The 22352-nt window shown below is 38.0% G+C and overlaps 1 long non-coding RNA gene across 1 annotated transcript; it reads left to right on the top strand.

Moving 5' to 3' along the window:
• The first annotated feature begins 227 nt into the window (after positions 1–227).
• Positions 228–8635, top strand: LOC127683454 (uncharacterized). Its single transcript, XR_007977544.1, has 6 exons — positions 228–432; positions 2860–3020; positions 3174–3216; positions 5157–5306; positions 5593–5778; positions 8438–8635. It is a non-coding gene; the product is annotated as an uncharacterized LOC127683454 (long non-coding RNA).
• The last annotated feature ends 13717 nt before the right edge of the window (positions 8636–22352 follow it).

The following is a 22352-nucleotide window of genomic DNA, read 5'->3' as shown; positions in this document are numbered from 1 at the left end:
ATCTCACAATGTTTAAATTTCTTATAAGAAGCCCACCCCTATGATTTATTAAAGCTAATATTTTCTCACAGTTTTAAACTACATACTTTAGCCTCCAAGAGTTTTAAATAAAATGTGATGTGTAACCATGCAAAATGACAGAGACCCTCTGTATTTGCCCTGTTTTATCACAGATTTCTCTGGTAACATTTATAATTGAAAACTCTCCAAAATTTTTCAGATTAGACATAGTTGCAGTGGGGTATGAAACATCATTTATTCATCCACATGGAGCAAATACTTCATGTTCCCAGATTACTCCATCGAACATCAGCAACATAAAGGAACTAGAACATGGACTCAGCAGCTGCCACTGTGAGAGGACATGGACCCCTGGCCATTGTGCACTGGCAGTAAGTCCAGTGGCTCCTATTCTCTAGGAGAGTATTATAGGTGTGTATAGATATTCTATCATAACTTAAAACTTAGAATCATTTAGCACTTAAACTATGAATTATAACAAACAGCAATGAAAAATTTAACAAACCAAGTGAAGGGAAATTTCACCTGTGGGTTATAAATTCCTATTGTAAGAAATTGCCTCCAATTTTTGGTACCTCTTTCCAAAAATCATGAATTTATGTAAGTGGTAAATCCCAGAAATGAGATTATGTAATTACTTAAGGAAAGGATGTGTCACTTACTTTGATATATAGAGTACTGATATAGATGTGTGTAATACAAAGGACAGCAATTCAACACCAAATCAGGCTTCCACTATGTAAAAGATCTGGCTGTTCTAAAACTTCCTGCGTAGCCCAGGCTGACCTTAAACTTACAAAGATCCATCCTCTCAATTCAGCTTCTGAGATCTGGGTGTAAAGGCATGTACCACCATGCTTTTCTCTTATGATAGTCTTAAAATATAGCATAATATACCCATATGCGAGACATAGACACCATGATCTCAGATTTGAGCTCTCAGTTTGGGGGCGGGGGGTGGTAGTGAGGAAGCCAAGGACTGTAATAGAAATATAGTCAGGCAAGTTGTGTTTTGAAGTGCAGATACTGCTGTTAATTTGCAGTTGGCCATTGTTGTTCAGTCAGAAAGTCACACAGGTAAACTAAAATGTTGGCACTATTTCATTGTTTGACTCTAATACCTATATGCATAGCTTTCAAGGCAAACACAGAAATTACTTTGTATACCAGAAGTATGGGCCATTTACTACAAGTTATCCAATGCCTTATCAAGCAATGCCGTTATTAGAAATTTTATAATACTGATTAGTTATTTTCTGTATTTGTGGTGATGCATAAGGCATGTAAGCTATGAAATGGGAGGGGCATGCAAGAACTAAGTGAGATCAATTACGACAAATAATGATTTCCCTTTATTAGATTCAGAGAAAAGAGAAGGCAATATGGATATAACATTACAAGGACCTTCTCAAACTACTCTTGCACCAATTAAAAAAAAAACTAGTATTTTATAAATTTCCACCCATTGTTTGCTTGGACAGAATGCTGCCTTCTCTTGTACTTGTAAGTTTTATTTTGGGTTTCTACAACTGACCTATTTCACATCATTTCTGGGTACCTTTGTTCTAAGTAAATTATTTCATAAAACTGATGAATGTACAGATAACCTATTCATAAGGATAGTAAGATCCTTTTAAAACAGATATAAATCCCACTGAAGTCTGAGTCTTCTGATTTAAAAAAAAATGAAAAAAAAGAGAAAAGATACAGTATTCCCATGATTTGCACTGATTTCAGAAAAAAACCCAAACTCACCAGCTTGGGTGAGTTGGATGAATGAAATGGATCTTTGGAAATGCCCTTTTGATTCTCCAACTATCAATATCTTCACTGCATTTTGACTCCATAATATTCTAGATTCTACCTTAATATAATTGCCTCTGAGATTACTAAATTTTATAATTTAAAACATTTATAGACATTTATTTGATATTAGCAATGAATTAGATATACACATTGTTCTTTGCTATATATTGATCTTTTTATGCTACTGGACTATATAAAATTGGCACATAATAGGGCTTAGTCTATTATAAATATGCTACTAGATTTCCATTGGAAATATTCTTTCACTGTCCAGCATCTATTTTAGCACTATGTGTGCGCCAGGAATTTATTGTGCATGTTAACTAGTTATCATGTTAGACACATGAGAATCACTGCCCATTCCTTAGGTTTATTAGAGCAGAATTTACTGTCATCAATGACTGTACTCATGTAGTCAATTGAAATGAGAGAAAATGTGGAGTAAATTTGTGTTTGCTCATCATTTCTACAGAATGAAACCACTGGAGAAGATTGACATTTGCTTAAGCACCCAAGCAAATCTTTAGATGTAGATATTGGAAAATAACAAGTCACAGATGAATGAAATGAAACTCTCAGTACTATAGTGCATAAAGAAAGCTTTCTTAAAAACACAAATATTAGGATTCATAATAGAGGCCATGTCAGACAGGAAGTAAAAGAGAAATTTGATCTGTGAAAGAGAATTATCCCAATAGTAACTTGGAATATCATGCTTGGGAAAGATATTCATAGAAGAAAAGAAAAAGTAAGAGAACACTGATCACCAAAATGCTTTGGTGAACAGAAGTGTAATTCAATCTTGAAGATTATCTTATTCCAAGAAACATTGATGTTTCAAATATAGAAAAATTGAATAGGGAATAAAATATATTTGGAAGCTAAAAAAGAAAAAAGTGAAATGTCTTCTTCATTCCTTTCAGTTGTAGCTATGCATCCATAATTGCCATGGCTCTTGTTTACTTTAAAAGACATATTTGTACTTCAGCTGTTTGGATCTGAAATAATAGAAGCTTTTCATATCCCACACAGGGATTATGTTATCCATAATTGCGGGAAGGGGCCAAAGTTCAGATCAAATATTCAGATTCATACCAGAAAAATCACACTGGTCCCCGAGGGATAAGATTTACACTGAACTACATATTAACTGTAGTGAAGAATCTGTGCTCACAGGAGCTTCCGTTTTAAAGGTAAGAATGGTTTTTGTATCACCAACATTTAGCATCAGTCTAGAGATGCATATGTGCTGTTTGTCCTTGAGAATACTGAATGGTGACAGTTTTCTTTTTTTTTTTTTGTTTTGTTTTGTTTTTTGTTTTTTTGTTTTTTTGTTTTTTTGACAGTTTTCTTGATCTATGGATACATGACCTCTGGATAAGAGGCATGGTAAGTAAAAGTCTCACAAGCTCAAAGATTCATCATGAAGACATAGGTAAAAACCTTCTGTTGGAAGTTAATTTCCTCATATATTGGAAGGGCTTGTTTTGGCATTGCAAATGACTGTACCATGTGAATTAATAGCAAAACAAGAAAAATAGTGGTAAAAATGTATTTTACAAAATCCATGCCTTAAATCATACTTAACAAAAAAAAACCCTATTTCTCATAAATAAAAATGGTACAAAATAGCTGGTCCACCACAGACTTACAATAACTTTTGAGAGCGTTGAGTGTTGCCCTCTATCCAGTAGATAAACAAAATTCTTTTCCTTCTCTACCAAAAAAATAAAGCAGCACTTTTACATTAGTCAGATATTGCCATTTTAACCCCATGTGAAATAATGAAGAATTAGCCTACTGACTTCTAAATAGTCTACCAAGCTTAATTTACCACTGGGCAGCAGTAACTCTGGAGCAAATATCATTGTTTTATTTTTATTTGGGCCATGATCTGAGTTTGCCTCTCAGTAGATTATGGAGCTATGGTCCCAAACATCAAAAGAAAAGATAATGCTCTGAGAATAAGTGTGGTTAATAACATTAGGCAAAGTTCCTGAATGATCCAGTCTGAAGTAAAGGCCACCCAGAGACTGCCCTACCTGGGGACTCATCCTATAAACAGTCACCAAACCCCGACACTAAGACAAGAAGCGTGTACCAAAAGGAACATGCCATGGCTGTCTACAAAGGGGCCCGGCCAGAGCCCTACAAATACAGAGGAAGAAACTAGCAACCAACTATTGGACTGGGCTTGGGGTCCCCAACAGAGGATCTGGATGGTGGTCCAGAGGAGCTGAAGGGGTTTATAGCCCCATGGGAATAACAATGACTTCAGACACCCAGGAACCCCAAGACTCCCAGGGACTGAACCATCAACCAAGGGGCACACATGGTTCCAGCCAAAAATGTGGAAGAGGAAAGTCTTGTTGGGCATCAGTGGGAGGAGTGGTCTTTGGTCAGGTAAAGGCTCAATAGAGGCTCAACAAAGGGAAATGGACAGGGGGGTGGGAGTGTATCGGGTAGAGGGGCATATACATGGAGGCAGGGGGTGGGAGGAGGGGTAGGGAATCTTTGGGAAGGGGGGCTTTTGGGAGGGGGAAATTGGGAAAGGTTTTACCATTGGCAATGTAAATGAAGAAGATCGTCAATAAAAAAAATATTCAAGGAAGTTTGCTTTCTTCAGATTTATATGAAAATTGGCTTAGTGTCCTTAATGACCAATCTCTGCTTGAAAAAATTTCTACTATACAAAGGTATTGATACAGTAAACACTAGGGGAACTGCACGTAGTTAGAATCAATGCATTTTCAAGGTACATAGGTTTGTATTTACAGGATTATAAACTGGAATAATCTCCCATGCTAAGAGGTTTCCTTTGCTCAGACATACATTTCTCAACAAGAGTGTTGTACCATGTCTGTAATCCCACCACTTGAGGGTCTTCCACATTATAACTGTTATGGTTTGGAAGATGGACTGCTACACAGTTGTGTACAGGTCGAACTAAAGTATTGGCTTGAGTTCCTGTGTAAGACAAATTAAAAGTGTGTGTGTATGTATAATACCTGTAGGTTATTTGCATCCTAGTATTATTACCATGGTATTGTGAATATTGCACATGTTAAATATATGCCATGGATTAGAACATGAAGCTATTACTGAGTTCCCCTTTCTCAACTATACCTAGAGAAGTCTGGGTCAAGTATAGCTTTGACTTCTGTGAATCATTTTCCTGTACAATATTCCATACAATGATTTCTTTGGTAACGGGAGCTTTGCGCTCCTATTTCTACCCAGGACTCTACCATCTGTCTTACCTAGAGCAGGAGCTTTTATACCTGCATTGTGTCGGGTCACTAGTGTGCTTTCTGCTTCTTGTGTTCCAGAGTGTCGCAAGAGTGTTACATGAACCCTTACTGCTTTAGATATTAAATATGTCCCATGGTGGCTGGAAAAATGGTTCACTGTTTAACAATACTGTTTCCATACACAGAACACACATGACCTGCAGCAAGCTTCATCCATTCTATTGCCAGGTAACCTGACACCTTCCTCTTGGTTCTGATGGTAGCAGTTGTACATGTTGTACTGAGAAATTCATACATAATTCAAAAAATTTCCCACAATTCTATAAGGAGAATTGATTTGCAGAAAATATTTTAAACACAACTTAAACTGTATATTATTATTTCTTTTGAATTCTGATTATACTATAAGCTGGTCTATAAAACATTTATCCTGATCTTTCTTTGTATTCAGAGCTTTGTAAGTAACATTAATTGTAAGACAATCAACAGTAAAATTCTCCTTTTTTATGTATAGTATTCTACTGAAGATGCCACAAGCAAATTACGTCCTACTAAAACAGCTCATCTCTGTGCTATTAAAATTAAAACCTCTACCAGGAATCACCTAGACACCCTCATCTTATCTGTCTGCATAGCCTCTCATGTGCTGTGGGATCCAACTTTTATGAACTCCTTATTTGGAAGTGACCTCTCAAAAAAGGTAAGGGGATCTGATTATTCCCTTTGGGAACAAAGTCTTCGTTGTGATCCAGGAATTGGGAATACCTCTGAAAGGTCACTGATGTTAAAGGACAAACTAGGATTGCATTCTTCTGGATTTGGAGTGTATGTTATATGATATAGTTTGTGTTATTTTAGCACTAACTCCTACTTCTGCAAAATAGAATCATGTATGTTTGAATTATTTCAGGTACATTATTATGTACCTCAGTCTTTTTTTTCTGTAGCTCTTAATTTTACTATAAAGCCGTATACAGTGATATTTTTCATTACTTTCATTATTTACTTTATATCCTAATTGCAGTACCCTCCTCTAAGTCCCATCCTCAAAACCCCTTCTTCCATCAGTTTAATTTTAATTTAAAACTTTACTTAATTTTCAATTTTTTTTTAATTTTGGGTGGAAATTACCAGGGGAAAGGGTAGATGTGGTCCAACTAGAAAATGAGTGTTACTGGGTGACAGGATGAGAAATTCACAGAGAATCAATAAAGACCATATGTTTTGAAAAGGAAAAAAGTTAGACAACACAAAAAAGACAATAACAAAAGAAGAAAAGAAAGCTAGGGTTCTTTTTAACAACTAGCTTCCAAAAATAAGGACCATAGAAAGGAAGTCATACTAGTGTTACTCACAAAGGAGTAGGATAGGCCAAGAAATAGCTTCCTCAATTTATAAAGTGTCTTAATTTGCTACTGTTGCTATGATAAAGCACTAATGAAGAACAACTTACAGAGAACAGGTTACACTTCACAATATACTCCTTGTTACTACTGAGGAATGCCAGGGCCCAAACTGAGGCAATGCAGGAATCTAGAGGAAAGAACTGAAGCAGAAGCTGTGTAGGAGTGCTGCCTTGTGTCCTGCACCTCATATCTTTCTTTATCTCAATATAGCTCAAGGGTGGCACCATCATGCAGATCTTGACCTTACAAACTCCATTGTTAATCAAGACAATATCCCATAGACTTCCCTAGACAATCAGCCAATCAGGTGTTGCAGTTTCTCAACTAAGATTCCTCTTCTCACCAACTTGTCTTAGTCATTTTTCTATTGCTTTAATAAAGCACCAAGATTAAAGCAACTCATAGAATGAAATACTTATTTGGGAATTAGATATCCAGAGAGATTAATGTCCTTCAAAGTCATGACAGAGGAGCATAGCTGCAGGAAGGTAGGACAACCATCAGGAAGCAGAGACCTGGTGGCTGTCATCTTAGGGAGCAAATACAGAGCACAGAGAGTACACCGCAAATGGCACCTGGCTTCTGTGACCTTAAATTCTAACCAATGACATACTTCCTTATGGGGGAAGCCAAGCCCCTTCAACCACCCAAAAGTTGTCAGAAAGATGGTGTCATATATTGTGATGCCTGCAGTTACACAGCCATCCCATTCAAAGCATCAAAATAAAACTCTGCCTCGTCCCCAAACCCCTGCAAAAAATCACCAATTCAAGAAACCTTGGGAGTCATCACTGTGATTCACCAGTTATTATGGCAGCATATCAGTTATGAAATGTTACATTGCTTTGGTAGTTCCCCCATTCTTTGTAATATGTATGAAATCTTAACTAGGTTAAGTAAGTTGCAAAGAACTTAGCGTCTCCATTTCAGACATAAACTTCATTTCACAGTTTCATATCTGCTTGTAGTAACTGCTATTTTCCTTATGATTTTGGATATCAATTTTTTATTGATTCCAATTTTTTAAAGGATGTGAAATGACAAGAGGATCTTGTTTTGGCCTTGTAGTGTTACAGATATCTATTATACATATCATGATTGACAACTATGTAGATATATTTGGGGAGAATGATAATATCATTTGTGACCATAATCAAAAGAGGTCAGATGACATAAAGATGTTAGTAAATACTGCCGGTAAGTCACCTGATTTGAAAAAAGACATATATGTCCACAGTGGGAAACATCAAATGCTAACTCTGAAGAATTAAAGATTTCATCTGATGCTCCTCAGGTGGAAGGAAGGTCCTACATGTGAACGATGACATCATTCCTTGATTTCATAAATTTGTAAATATCAGAACAGCATTGTAGCATATCATGGTATTAAAGCATTGGAAAAAATTTAAACGACACTTAAATTATATGTGAATATATGTATATATACATAGGAAAGCATACAGACACCTGTATATATACGTACATACATATATTATGACAAAGGAACTCTTTTTTTTTTAACCCTGTAAGAATTCCAGAATATGACTTGCTATATTTCTATCCTTTGTTCCCATGGTCCATAAGTCATTTGGATACCTTGGATATGAAATTATTTTTAAAAAGCTCACTTATAAACAATTATTTGATTTAAAAATGCACTAAATATACTACAAGCTTAAACCAGGTGCCAACAAGTGTTGCTCTCCTTGCACAAAAACAATGACGCTTGAGAAATGATCTTGCCAAGTACTTAGCATTTGGTATGAATATTAAGTTGCATGGGATCCACTACAACACATATGTGAGAATCTATTCAAATTCAGATATAATATTAACTCAAGTAATTCTTTATGTAGAGTTCAGAAAATATGCCAAAAAGCTAGTCTTATCTGAAATGGGATGAATCTATCATCTGAGAATATTTGTCTAATAAAATTTTTATCTTTCCTTTAGCAGAATGAAACAGCTTCAACATATAAATTTTTACAATGGAAACTTACTCATGACTGAAGAAGTTGCAGGTCATTTTATTACAATGTTCCCTTCTACCTTCCTCTTAACCATATCAAAAGAGATTGTTACAAGAAACAACTTCAGTTTTATATTTAATCATATTATTTATTACATAGTTTCACTCACTATTTATTTTATGTTATGCATTATATATTCTTATCTATTAATAAATGGTATTAAATTATGTTATTGCTTAGACTCCAATGTGCCTGATTCGTGATCCTCCATAGTCTTCGGAAAATGGCATTTTCAGAATTCTCCTTCACCTTTGTTACAGTAGATCCAGTAGAATCACCGTATTATTTTTTTCTTCCAAAGTTCAAAAATGTGCATTCTATGTACTGCTCAATAAATGAAAGGTAGGGATTTATCTGAGCAAATTCTTCCATATTGTCACCATAAAATACTCCCCATGGCTAAGTCTCAACTCTTTAATTGTACAATAAAATCAGACTCGCTCCTGTAGCAACATTTTTTTAAAAAGTAATAATATTCCTATTTCTGTGAAATGCCACTCTAGAAAATTATTTACATTAGGAAAGAAAGCTCATTATTTGAGAGCTAAAGATATCATACAGCACTTGTGATGTCAGGAGGTTTAATTAGTGAAATCGTTCACCTGGTTGAGAAGCAGAGGATGATGAATGTTCATATTCAGTAAGCTCCTTCCTTTTATACATTCCAGGAACCATGAAAGGAACTGTAGAGCCCAGTTACATTGTTAGTTTGCCCACATCAGTTACTTAAGCATAGACATTAATACATAATATATATAATATATATTACATAATTTGTAATTTATAATATAATATGTAATATGTAATGTAATATATAATATATGATATATAAAATATAATATATAACATATAATATATAAATATACCCTTAGTGTCATGCCTAGATTCCATTTTCAGAGATGGTTCTAAATAAAATTCCATTAATAATCAACATTAACCTTCACATGTAATAAAATTAGAGGTGACTACAATTATAGGAATATACGAATGTTCAAAATCATTAGTGATCAGAGAAAAGCAAATCGAAATGTCCCTGAGGTTCCACCTTACACCAATCAGAATGGCTAAGTTCAGTACCTCAGCTGACAAATGTTGGCAAGGATATACAGAAAGGAACACTCATCCATTGCTGGTGGGATTGCAAAGTGGTATGATCATTCTGGAAATCATTCTGGAGGTTCTTCAGAAAAATGGAAATAGATCTACCTGAAGAGCCAGCAATACCACTTGTGGGAATATGCCCAAAAGATGCCCCACTATTACCTAGGTCCCGTGTTCCTAGCCTTGTTTGTGACAGCCAGAAGCTGGAAACAACCTAGATGTCCCAGAACAGAAGAATGGAAACAGAAGATGTGGTTCATTTACACAATGGAATACTACTCAACTATTAAGCAGGAGGACACCCTGAATTTTGCAGGCAAATAGATGGAATCAGAAAATACCATCTTGAGTGAGGTAACTCAGGCACAAAAAGACACTCATGGAATATAATCGGTAATAACTGGATATTAACATAAAAGAAGAAATGCAGAATACCAAAGATGCACTCCATAGAACTCAAGAAGTTAAACAAGGTGAAGGGATCAAGTGAGGATGCCCCACTACCACCAGAGTAAGAAGAAAGCAATCACAAAGTGGTAGGGAAAGGCGACAGGTAGGGGCTTGGAGCTGGAAAGGGGACCCTGATCTGTTATTGGGTAACATAAGAACTGAAGCCCTGGGGACCAGCAGAAAGAATGGAAACAGGCAACTTCAGGAGATAGGAGGTTTGGGGGTAGCCTGCAGAATGTACCAGAGTCATGGGAGGTGAGAGACTCTCAGGACACAAAGAGCAGGACCTCAGAAGAAATCCTTACAGTGGGGAGAGGAAACTTATAGAACCTGCCTCCAGCAGGAAGACAGGGCATCTAATGAGGGACAGGGTTGCCATTCCACAGTCAAAACTCAGACCCACAATTGTTCCTGTCTGAAAGAACTTCAAGAATGGCAATGAAGAGGAGACTGAGGAAAAGAAGGTCCAGGGACAGGCCCCAAGTGGCATCCAGCTCAAGTGGAGGCACCAAGGCCTGACACTGTACTGAGGCTATGGAGATTTAAGAGTAAGGGTGCCATCATGACTGCCCTCCAAAAGACCCAATAAGCAGCTGAAAGAGTCAGATGCAGATATTTGCACCCAACCAGTGGAGAGAAGCTGCTGACTCCTGTGGTTGAATTAGAGGAAAGCTAGAAGAATGAGAACAGGAGGGCGGCCGGGTAGGAGAACCAGCACTCTCAACTTGGACCCTGAGGTCTCTCAAACACTAAACCAACCAGGCAGCATACACCAGCTGATACGAGGCTCCCCACACATCAACAGTAGAGGACAGCTGGGTGTAGATTCAGTCAGAGAAGGTGCACCGAACCCTCAAGAGACTGGCTGCCCCAGGGAATTAGAGATCTGGTGGGATAGATGGTGGGTGGTAGGGACATCCTTGTGGAGACCAGGATTGGGGGAGGAGGTATGGGAAGTGAAATGGTCAGAGTGTGGATGAGGGAAATAAAATCTGGAGTGCAAAGATTAGATAGATAGATAGATAGATAGATAGATAGATAGATAGATAGATAGATAGATAGATAGATAGATAGATTGTATGATTGTATGGTTGATAGATTGATAGATAAACAAACTGGCCTGAAATTATAGATCAATGTCTAATCAATTAAGATTCAGGCTTTGTGACATGAATTTGGCCCATCAAAACTTACATTAAAAAACAAACAAAACTGACTATTGCACTTCAAACATCTCTAAACTTGAAGCTTCTACCTGATGGGATTTGCAATTCAGAATTAACAGATATTCCTGGCATGTTGTTCAGTAGTGAACAAAAGATAGCATGTTTAAAAAAGAGATGGGAACAAGACCAATATTTGACTCTGTCTTCTAACATAAATAAGCTCAAAGCTCTAAATATATCAACAGTGATCTGCATATATTTGATACACACACACACACAGATCATACACATTTTCATATGCAACGCATATACTCAGAAACCCACATAGGTGTACATTATATTTGTTTCAGTACTTCTTTTAATAAACTGAGACTTTCATCTCAATGTCAAGCATTATTTGTTCAAGGTTTACCTTCCAAGAAAGAATTTGTGATTCAAATTTGGGATATACAAATTGTGGAGAAAACCCCTAGTAAAGAAATTCTTAACTACAATTTATTTCTATGTCCCTCCTAAACTACAATTAACATAAATTCTAATTGTTTCTTTTATTCCTATTATTATTTTAAGTTTTGATTGAAAATTAAATTATAACACTGTGACCTCCCTTTCCTCCCTTCTCAAACTCATTTTAATATTGTTATGTGTGTGTTTATTTATGTCTATATAAAACTATGAATACAGCTTGGGTGGACCTTTTTGTGTTTATGGTTTCCAAGATAAATAGTCTGTATTGGATAATCCATTAGAGTACCACTTGAAGAAGAGGCTAATATTCTGCCTGCCGTATTTAGGGGCCTGTAATTTTTTCACACATGAAATTATGACAATTGCATCAACATTGCATTGCCATCATTGTAGGTTTTGCATCCATTTTTCTGAGATTTCAAAATAGCCTTTCAGGTATGCTGGCTCTGAGTCTTTATAACCCGCTTCTGCAATGTTCCCTGAGGTATAAACCCTGGTGCTATGATGTACATGTATTCACTGGTGCCGTGTCTTCCACAACCCACTGGTCTCTTCCTTGTGTCCAGTTTTGGTTTTCTGTGATGGACTCGATTTCCTGTACAAAGAGGCTTCTTTGATGAAGGTTGATGCTTCACTTATCTGTGAGTATAACAATAATATTTAGAAAATATCATCCTGAGCTAGGTAACTCAGACCCAAAATAACATGCATGGTATGTGCTCTCTAATGAGTATATGTTAGCCAAAAATAAAAAGTACAGAATAACTTAGATACAGTCCTCAAAACTTAAAAAAGTCAACAAGGTGAAGTGCCCAGGTGAGGACTCCTAATCCCACTAGGGAGGGAGAAGAAAGCACTCACAAGTGGAAAGGGAGGGTGGGACTTTGGAGGGAAAGTGGATGGAAGATGGGGAGTGGGGAGAGGGGCCCCTGATCTGGTATTGGGTAAGGGAAAAGGGCTGAAGCCCTGAGGGCCAGCAGAAAGAATTAAACAGGCAACCTCAGGACATAGGTGGTTGGGGGGGGGCACTACAGAATGTACCAGAGACCTGGGAGGTGGAAGATTCTCAGGACTCAAAGGGAAGGACCTGAGATGACATGCCCGACAGTAGGCAGAGGGAACTTACAGGGCCCAGCTCCAGCAGGAAGACATACAGTGCATTAAATGAGGGAGGGGGGTCATCTCACAGTCACAGCTCCTACCCTGTGTTCCTGCTAAAAGAGTTACAGGGATGGAAATGGAGAGAAGCCTGAGTAAAAGAAGGCCCAGCAACAGGCTCAAAGTAGGATCCAGCTCAAGAGGAGGCCCCAAGGCCTGACACTACTACTGAGGCTATGGAGGACTCCAAGGAAGGAACCTATTATGACTAACCTCTGGAAGAAGTAACAAGTAGCTGAAAGAGTCAAATGCAGATATTTGCACCCAACCAATGGACATTAGTGGCTGACCCCTATTGTTGAATTAGGGAAGGCTGGAAAAAGCTGAAGAGAAGGAGACCCTGTAGGAGGACCAGCATTCTAAATTAATCTGGACACATGAAATCCCTCAAACCCTGGACCGCCAAATAGGCAGCATACAGCAGCCACTATAAGGCCCCCAACACACAAATGGTAGAGGACTGCTGGTTCTGTGTTCATTCAGATATGATGCACCTAACCCTCAAGAGCCAGGAGGCCCCAGTGAGTTCAGAGGTCAGGTTGGGTCAGGGGTGTGGACATCCACATGGAGACGGGGTGGGGAGAACGTAAGGGATATAGAGCAGTTGGATGTCAACAGGGTTGGGGGAATAAAATATGAAGTGTATAAAAATAAATAATGACATTAAAATATAATATTTAGAATGCTGCTGAAAGGCATTGAGCTGATATAGTATATTAGTGTGATACCTTTTCAGATTCATGGCCTCCCTAGCTCCATTAATCTGACTAGATTTCTAGTCCCAGCCATGATGTCAATCCTGTTGAGAGAAATCCTTCCTGTTGTTAAAGTATTTCACATGACTTTGTCCAAAATACCAAAGTTTGAGGTAACCTTTGGCTTTCTCTCAGTGTGGAGGGGTTGAGTGCCTGTTGCCAAAGAAGTCTTACAGGGATGTCTCTGAATTCAACTGATTCTAGTGGGATATGACTTAGAAACCTCTACCTTGAAGATGAGTTTCTATAGCACATAAAACAGTAGGCAAGTCGGTATGTTAGGGAAGCAATTGACAGTTGTACTCACTTGCAACACCTATGAAGTATGACAATAGCCAGTACAGCCAGGTATCAGGATAGGTGTAATAAGTGGTACTTACATGTCAGTAGTATCCAAAAAGTCTTTGATTAGACTTAAGTTTATTTTCTTTAGCTCACAACTGAACATAGTTCTGGGTCTTTCCTTTGTTTTCTCAGAAAAAAAAATGTTATTCTGTGGAGTTTTCTAAAGTTCAGTCATTTATGCCTTATTTCTTTGTAGGATTATACCATACAGGTCCCTTGACTTGATCAAGTCACACATTTTCACTCAGAGAAATTCATTTTCCTAATGTAATATAAAACAACTGTGATATAAATATAAAATTCCCCCCTTTCGGCTGCTTTCATTTTCTATTTTCCTTGTCTTTAGTTAGCCTTAATCAGCTATAGTATGAAATGTGAAGAATTGAAATTTCCAGTAATAAAAAAGCATTTTGTATGAAAGGGCATACTGCACGGAGTTAAGTAAAGTATCTGTTAACCAGTTACTGCCCTGTTTCTATGAGGATGATTATCATTGCATCACCCAGCATTTCCTTACAGTACCTGCTGCCCATCATCTAGTTTCCTGTAAACTTTTATGGTGCCAACCACCGACTGTGCTCATCTTTGATCATACTCAAGTTACTCTTGTTTCATACAGGTCTTGCAAACTTCCAGGCAAAATAGCACAACTAAAGGAGACTATGGGGATACATATTGGAAATGAAGAAGTGAAAGAATCTTTTGTTGAAGATTAGTAAACCTAAATAAGACTAAAAAATACCAAAAGAAAACTCATATAGCTTGTAACTCAACAAGTAGCAGTATTTAAAATTAACACACAAATGAATATTCCTTCTGTGTAAAAATTACAACCTTACTGAGAAGAAAATCAGGGAAACATCACCATTCAAAATAACCTTAAAAATTATAAAATATCTTAGGCATAACTCTGACCAAGAAGTGAAAGACTTATATGATTAAAAAATCTTAAATAAATTGATGAAGGTATTAGATCATTACGATCAATATAAAAACTGACTGTCCTAAGATACTATTTTGACTCTATCATTTCTCACCCTGATAAAATTTAAAAAACACTTTTGATGTTGCTAGAGAAACAATATTATAGATCCGACTTTATAAACCCTCCGTCCTCCCTGTCTTCTGCCATGTTCCCTTAGTCTCACACATAAAGGCTCTCTCTCTCTCTCTCATGACTGCCAAATGATTAGGTGAACAAGACAACACCAATGCACAGGAAAAACTAATTGGGGCCTGAAACCTACACACAGAAATATAGGCAACTGCATCCTAAAGAATTGTATGCAAGTGTATAATAATAATAATGCCAATAAAACAACTAAGATTAAGACACTACAAGAAAGAATCAAAAACACAGCCACTCACTAAACTCACCAGCACACCCCAGATTAATAGATGACAACAAATAGCTTCACAGCAGCTTGCTGTTTTCAAGCAATCGTCATTGTTACCTAGCAGTACCTCCAATTTGTAATTTTCCACCTCAGTTTTTTAAATTTCTGTGATTACACATAGGCATTAGGCAACTTTAGATGATCACAAAACAACAAAAGGAAACAAAAAATCAAAATTATGTGTATATAGTTAGTCATCACTAAGCAGTTAAAATGACATATGCTAAATATATTAATTTCTGTGTGTGTGTGTACGTCTGTGTGTGTGTGCATCTGTGTGTGTGTGTGAGTGAGTGTGTGTGTGTGTGTGTGTGTGTGTGTGTGTGTGTGTGTTCAAGCATATGCTTCAAATTGGTAGGATTTGTTCTGTCCTTCCTAGTACAAGGACTCAGTAGATCATACTTACTGGAGGTATCGCAATTGTCAGCAAATGCTTTTACCTTCTAAGACAGAATCCTAGTTCAAGGCTTGGAACTTTAAAAACACATTTGAGGGGCATAAGCGGATCCAAGTCTCACCTCAAGACATTAGTGCACACCTATAAAAATGGAGACAGGAGTGTTTATAAGTTCCATGACACATTTATCTTCATAACAAGACACTCAAAACAAGACAAATCAAATCATAAATGGTGGATCACATCTGAGATGTCAGTATTTAATATGCTGAGACAGGAAGAACACCACAAGTTTCAGACAGCTTGAGGTACCCAATTATTGTATGTCATAATATTTCCCTTCTCAAAACAAGCCAGACCACTTCTTTGTAAAATTTCTTAAATGTAACCAATGCCCATCCACTGGAATGGGAAGGGTAAAGCTAATGCCTACAATGAGGAGACTATGCCAAATAGCTCAGCCCATTTATCAATTCCCCACAGGCAGCCTGCTAATCCATGAAGTCAGTCCTGCTATTAAACTTGTCAGAAATTCTAAGAACCTCTTTGGAAGATGTTCAACACCCTCCTGAGGAGGATCCCATGACTTATCACAAAGGTGTAATGCCAAATGTGATTACCTCAGAAAGGCATAATTCATGTGATTTATCAAATCCATTTATGGGAACAGTATCAACAAGACCATACTCAACTTTTCAGAAGGTAATTAAAGACCCAAGAGAATTCTCTCAGCAGATAGGATCTCCTCTCCCAACAGGGCATTTCATCTACAAGACAGAAAGCAGTCCCTGAGGCTATAGGCACCTTACTGCTATTCTGTGGAGATCCCACTTTATAAATGGCTCCCCAGGTGGATACAAGGAAAGAAATATCAGAATCATGGAGAGAGGGAAGGAAGAAAACAAGTGTGGAGAACATCTTGAGACTGTTCCTCGTTATCACTCCTATGGATTGGGGGGAGTCTAAATGAACCTGTGATGCTATTTTCCGTTCATATTCCTATTCTGGCTGAATCCTGAGAAGTCTAAAGGCATCTGTTTTCTTCCTTTTACTCTTTATTCCAACATATCCAGAAGACAGTATAGATTGCAGAAAGTATGCTTAGGAGAGAGAAAGTTCACAAAAGTGTGGTTTTATGACATGTGTTCCTTTAGCTTGACAAATCTGTTTCCTCCTTCTTCTCACTCTCCATCCTCAGGTCAATTAGTCAAGATTAAATATATTTTATAATATAATAAAATGTTTATGATAATATCAATGTATACAGAGAATAATATTTCATATAATTCCACTCCATTTATAAGAAATAAAAAATTGACAAAAAAGCATTGTCAAATTTTTGTTATTAGAATACATGAGTAAATATGTTTGTTTCGTCTTCCTCATAAATTTCCGAAGCTTGATGAGAGGGCTTTGCTCTTGGGCATCTCTGCCAGGGCTGAGCAAAGTGAAAATGAAAACTTTTATGAGATTCTATCTTACAGTCGTCAGAATTTCTAGATTAGTAAAACAAAGGACAACAAATGATAGCAAGGATGATGGGAAAACAAAAGACTTTTGCTGTTGGTGAGAATGAAAACTGGAAGAGTCCTTGGAAATTCATCTTGGAGTTTTCCAAAAAGGAGGAAAATAAGTATTCCAAAAGATCCAGCTCTACAAACATTTGGAATATATGCAATTGACTCTATGTGTTACTAGACTCTATGTGTTTGCTTATATATGTTCATTTCCGTTCTATTTATAATAACTAAAAATTGGAAACAATATAGATGTACATCACCTGATGAACAGGTAGTAACAACATGTCACATTTACACAATCAAACAGTATTATTCCATTAAGAAAACTGAAATCATGATATTTGCAGGTAAATGTGCAGCACTAGGAAAAACCTGAGGAAGGTTATGATGTTGGCATGAAAATTGCCCAAGGTATCTTTGATGCTTGTGTTTTAGACAGGAAGTATACAGCCTAATTTACACTTACACAATGTGGACTTAGAGAAGTAGTCCTTCATGTTTTGATAAAACTATCCTCCTACACAACCACATAGCAAACTGTCACTCATTACTGTGGTTGGTACAAGCCAAGGGAAAAGCCAATATACTAAATGCATCACAACTATATCCCAAAAGGATTGAACAATATACAAATTTTAAGTGTGAATTTACCTTATTTATCTCTCTTTTTAAATTATCTTTAATCTTTTTCTGTCCAGTCTTTATCACCTTCCTGCTCCACCCTCCTACAGTATGTCTTCCCATTCTTCCTCTGCCCACCACAGTCTCTAGGACGTGTCCAAACCTTCTACATCCCATCCAACTAAGTGTACTCACTTCCTGGGGCATCATGTTTCTCAACAGTTAGGTGCATCTTCATTCACCTAGGATAGAGCAAGCAGTCCTCTTCTGTATATGTGTTAGGGGCTTCATATAGTCTAATATATGCTACCTGGTAGGTGGTTAGGTGTCTGAGAGATCTCAGGGGTCCAGCAGGTCAGTTGAAATTGCTGCATTTCCTATGGTGTCATCTTCCTCCTTGGCTTCTTCCAGTTTTTCCTTAATTCAAACATAGCAACCCTCATCTTCTATACATTGGTTTGGTCTAAGTATCTGCATATGACTCCTTAAGCTGCTTGTTGGTTCCCTCAGAGGCCAGCAATGCTAGGTTCCAGTCTGTAAGCACACCATGGCATCTGTAATAGTGTCAGGCTTTGGAGCATGCCCTTGAGCTAGACCCCAATTTGGACCAGTCACTGGACCTCCTTTCCCTCAGACTCCTCTCCATTTTTGTCCCTTCTGTTCTTTTAGACAGGAATAATTCTGTGTCATAATATTTTACTATGGGATGCATACCCAGTCTCTTCACTGGATCCCCTGTCTTTCTCCTGGAAGTAAACTCTACAAGTTCCCTCTTCCCGCTATTAAACATTACATTGAAAATTCCTATGAGTCCTGATAGTCTTTCAGTACACACATCTCTGATACCTTCTAGAGGGTCCTCTGTAAGGTTCATATCTCCCAAGGTTTACTGTTTTATTTCCTTCTGCTGGCGCTAAGGGCCTCAGACCTGTTGCCCCACCCACCCACCAAATAATCAATCATGTTCTCCTTTACCACTCCTTGTACCCTCTCCCAACCAGAACCCTCCAAGTCTTGCCTGCCCCCTCATATTTGCTGTCTTCTTCCTTCCAAGTGGGATTAAGGAAATCCCTTGGGCCCCTCATCTTGTTGATCTTCTTGAGTTCTGTGCATTGTATCCTGGGCATTCTGTACTTTTTGGCTAATATCCACTTATTAATGAGTTCATATCATGCATGTCTTTTTGGGTCTAAGTTACCTAACACAGTATGATATTTTCTAATTCCATCCCTTTGCCTGCAAATCTCATGATGTCCTTATTCTTAGTATCTGAATAGTATTCCATTGTGTAAATGAACCACATTTTCTGTATCCATTCTTCTGATGTGGGACATCTGAGTTGTTTCTAGCTTCTGGCTGTCACAAATAAGGTTTTTAAGAACATAGTGGAGCATGTGCCTCTATGGAATGGTGGGGCACCTTTTGGGTATTTGCCCAAGAGTTTCATAGCCTGGTCTCCATTTAGATCTATTTCCAATTTTCTGAGGAACCTCTAGATTGCTTTCCAGAGTGGTTGTACCAGTTTGCAATCCCATCAGCAATGGAGGAGTCTTCCTCTTTCTCCACATCTTCCCCAACATGTGCTCTCTCCTTAGTTTTTGATCCTAGCCATTCTGATTGGTATAAGATGGAATCTCTAGGTCACTTTGATTCACTTTTCCCTGATCACTAACGAATTTGAACATCTCCTTAAGTGCTTTTCAGCCATTTAAGATTTCTCTGCAGCCGGGCGGTGGTGGTGCACGCCTGTAATTCCAGCACTCTGGGAGGCAGAGGCAGGCAGATTTCTGAGTACAAGGCCAGCCTGGTCTACAGAGTTAGTTCCAGGACAGCCAGGGCTACACAGAGAAACCCTGTCTCGGGGAGGGGGGAGGGGGGGGGAAATCCAAAAAAAAAAAAAAAAAAAAAAAAAACCAAACCAAGATTTCTCTGTTTTGAGTTCTCTGATTAGTTCTATACCCTGTTTTTTTATTGTGTTGTTTGGTTGTTTGGAGATTAGATTTTTGGATTCTTTATTTTGAATATTAGTTCTGTACCAGATTTATAGTTAGTGATGATTTTTTCCCAATCTGTTGATTGCTGATATGTCCTATTGTCTATGTCCTTTACCTTACAGAAACTTTTGAGTTTCATGAGGTTCCATTTATCAATTCTTGATTTTTAGATCCTGACCCTTTGGCAGTCTATTTAGGAAATTTCACCCCATGACAATGAGCTTGCTGCTCTTTCCCACTTTCCATTCTATTATATTCCGTGTGTCTGGTTTTATGTTGAGGACTTTGATCCACTTGGATGTGAGTTTTGTACAAGATGACAAATAGGGGTCTATTTTCTTTTATTCTGCATACTGATTGCCTGTGATACCAGCACCAATTTTTGAAGATGCTTTCCTTTGTCCATTGTGTGGTTTTAAATTCTTTGTCAAAAATCAAGTGTCCAAATTGTGTGGTTTTATTTCTTAGTCTTCAGTCTGTGTGAAAACCATGCTGTTTTTATCAAGATTTCTCTGTAGTTTAGCTTGAGTCAAGAAAGGTGATTTCCTCAGAAGTTCTTTTATTGTTAAGAACAATTTTCACTTTCCTACGTTTTTTTGTATTTCTATATGAAATAGAAAATTGCTCTTTTCTTCTTGTTCTTTTTCTTGTTCTTCTTGTTGTTCTTCTTGTTCTTATACTTCTCCTTCTCCTTCTCCTCCTTCTTCTTAACACAAAACAATCCCCTTTTTATTTTTTTAAACTCTGGTGAAATATGTTTCCATATAATATCCCATTAAAAAATAATCTCATCCTCGCTGCCTGCTGGAGCAGAAAGGCAGCACCAGGTACTGAGATATCTCAAATTTAAGATCTCTGGGGGTGCAAACAGTCAGGGGTCTGCCTGCGCCCAGGACCTGGGCAAAGAGGTGGTTCATATGTGTGCCAGCCTGTTGTGGGGTCTGTGCCCAACATGGGGATCAGCACAGGGAATGACTCCCCACCGCCATCTTCACTGCCTGCCGGAGAAGAAAGGTAGCACCTGGTACTGAGATATCCCAAGTTTAAGATCTCTGGGGGCGCAAACTACCAGGGGTCTGCCTAAGCCCAGGACCTGGGAAGATAGGCGATTCATCTGTGTGCCAGCCTGTCGTGGGGCCTGTGCTCTACGGGGTGACCAGCATTTGGAGGGACTCCCCACCACCATCTGTGCTCCATGACAGAGTAGTCGGAGAGCACCAGGTTCACTGAGACAACTCAAGTATAACATTGCTTGGGGCAAGACACAGCAGGGCTCCAACTGCACACAGGAGGAAGGCAGCATATCAGCAATCTGCGCCAGGGGAAACCCAGTCATCCAGTGTTTCAGAAACAGCCTTACAGGCTCACAGGAGGTTGAAGCACCAGCCAGTGACAACAAGACCAACTAACACCAGTGAGAACTAGATGGCTAAAGGCAAACGTAGGAACATTACTAACAGAAACCAAGGCAATATGGCAGCATCTGAACCCAATTCTCCAACAACAGCATGTCCTGGATACCCCAACACACCAGACAAACAAGAATTGGATTTAAAATCACTGGTCATGATGCTGTTACAGGAACACATGAAGGACATAAATAAATCTCTTAAAGAAATTCAGGATAAAATGGATCAAAAGTTAGAAGTCCTTACAAGGGAAACACAAAAATCATTTAAAGAATTTCAGGAGAATATGGGTCAAAAGATAGAAGCCGATAAGGAGGAAATGCAAAAATCACTTAAACATATACAGGAGAACTTTGGTCAGCAGGCAAAAGTCATGAAAGAGGAAACACAACAATCTCTTAAAGAATTACAGGAAAACACAAACAAGCAAGCGAAGGAACTGAGCAAAACCATCCAGGATCTAAAAACAGAAGTAGATACAAATAAGAAATCACAAAGGGAGACAACTTTGGTGATAGAAAAACTTGGGAAGAAATCAGGGGCCATAGATGCCAATATCAACAACACAATACAAGAGATGGAAGTAAGAATCTCAGATGCCAAAGATACCATAGAAACAATGGACTCAACAATCAATGAAAATGCAAAATGCAAAAAACTTGTAACCCAAAACATCCAGGAAATCCAAGACACAATGAGAAGACCAAACCTAAGGATTATAGGCATAGATGAGAGTGAAGATTTACAACAGAAAGGGCCAGCAAATATCTTCAACAAAATTATGGAAGAAAACTTCCCTACCCTAAAGAGAGAGATGCCCATGAATATATAAGAAGCCTACAGAACTCCAAACAGACTGGACCAGAACAGAAAAACCTCCCGCCACATAATAATCAAAACCCCAAATGTACTAAACAAAGAAAGAATACTAAAGGCAGTAAGAGAAAAAGGCCAAGTAACATATAAAGGAAGATCTATCAGAATTACACCAGACTTCTCACCAGAGACCATGAAAGCTAGAAGATCCTGGGCAGACCTCATGCAGACTCTAAAAGAA

Source organism: Apodemus sylvaticus, chromosome 4 (assembly GCF_947179515.1).
Source record: "Apodemus sylvaticus chromosome 4, mApoSyl1.1, whole genome shotgun sequence".
Taxonomy (NCBI): Eukaryota; Metazoa; Chordata; class Mammalia; order Rodentia; family Muridae; genus Apodemus; species Apodemus sylvaticus.
Note: the sequence above shows the minus strand (reverse complement) of the source record. Positions and strands in the feature narration are given on the sequence as shown.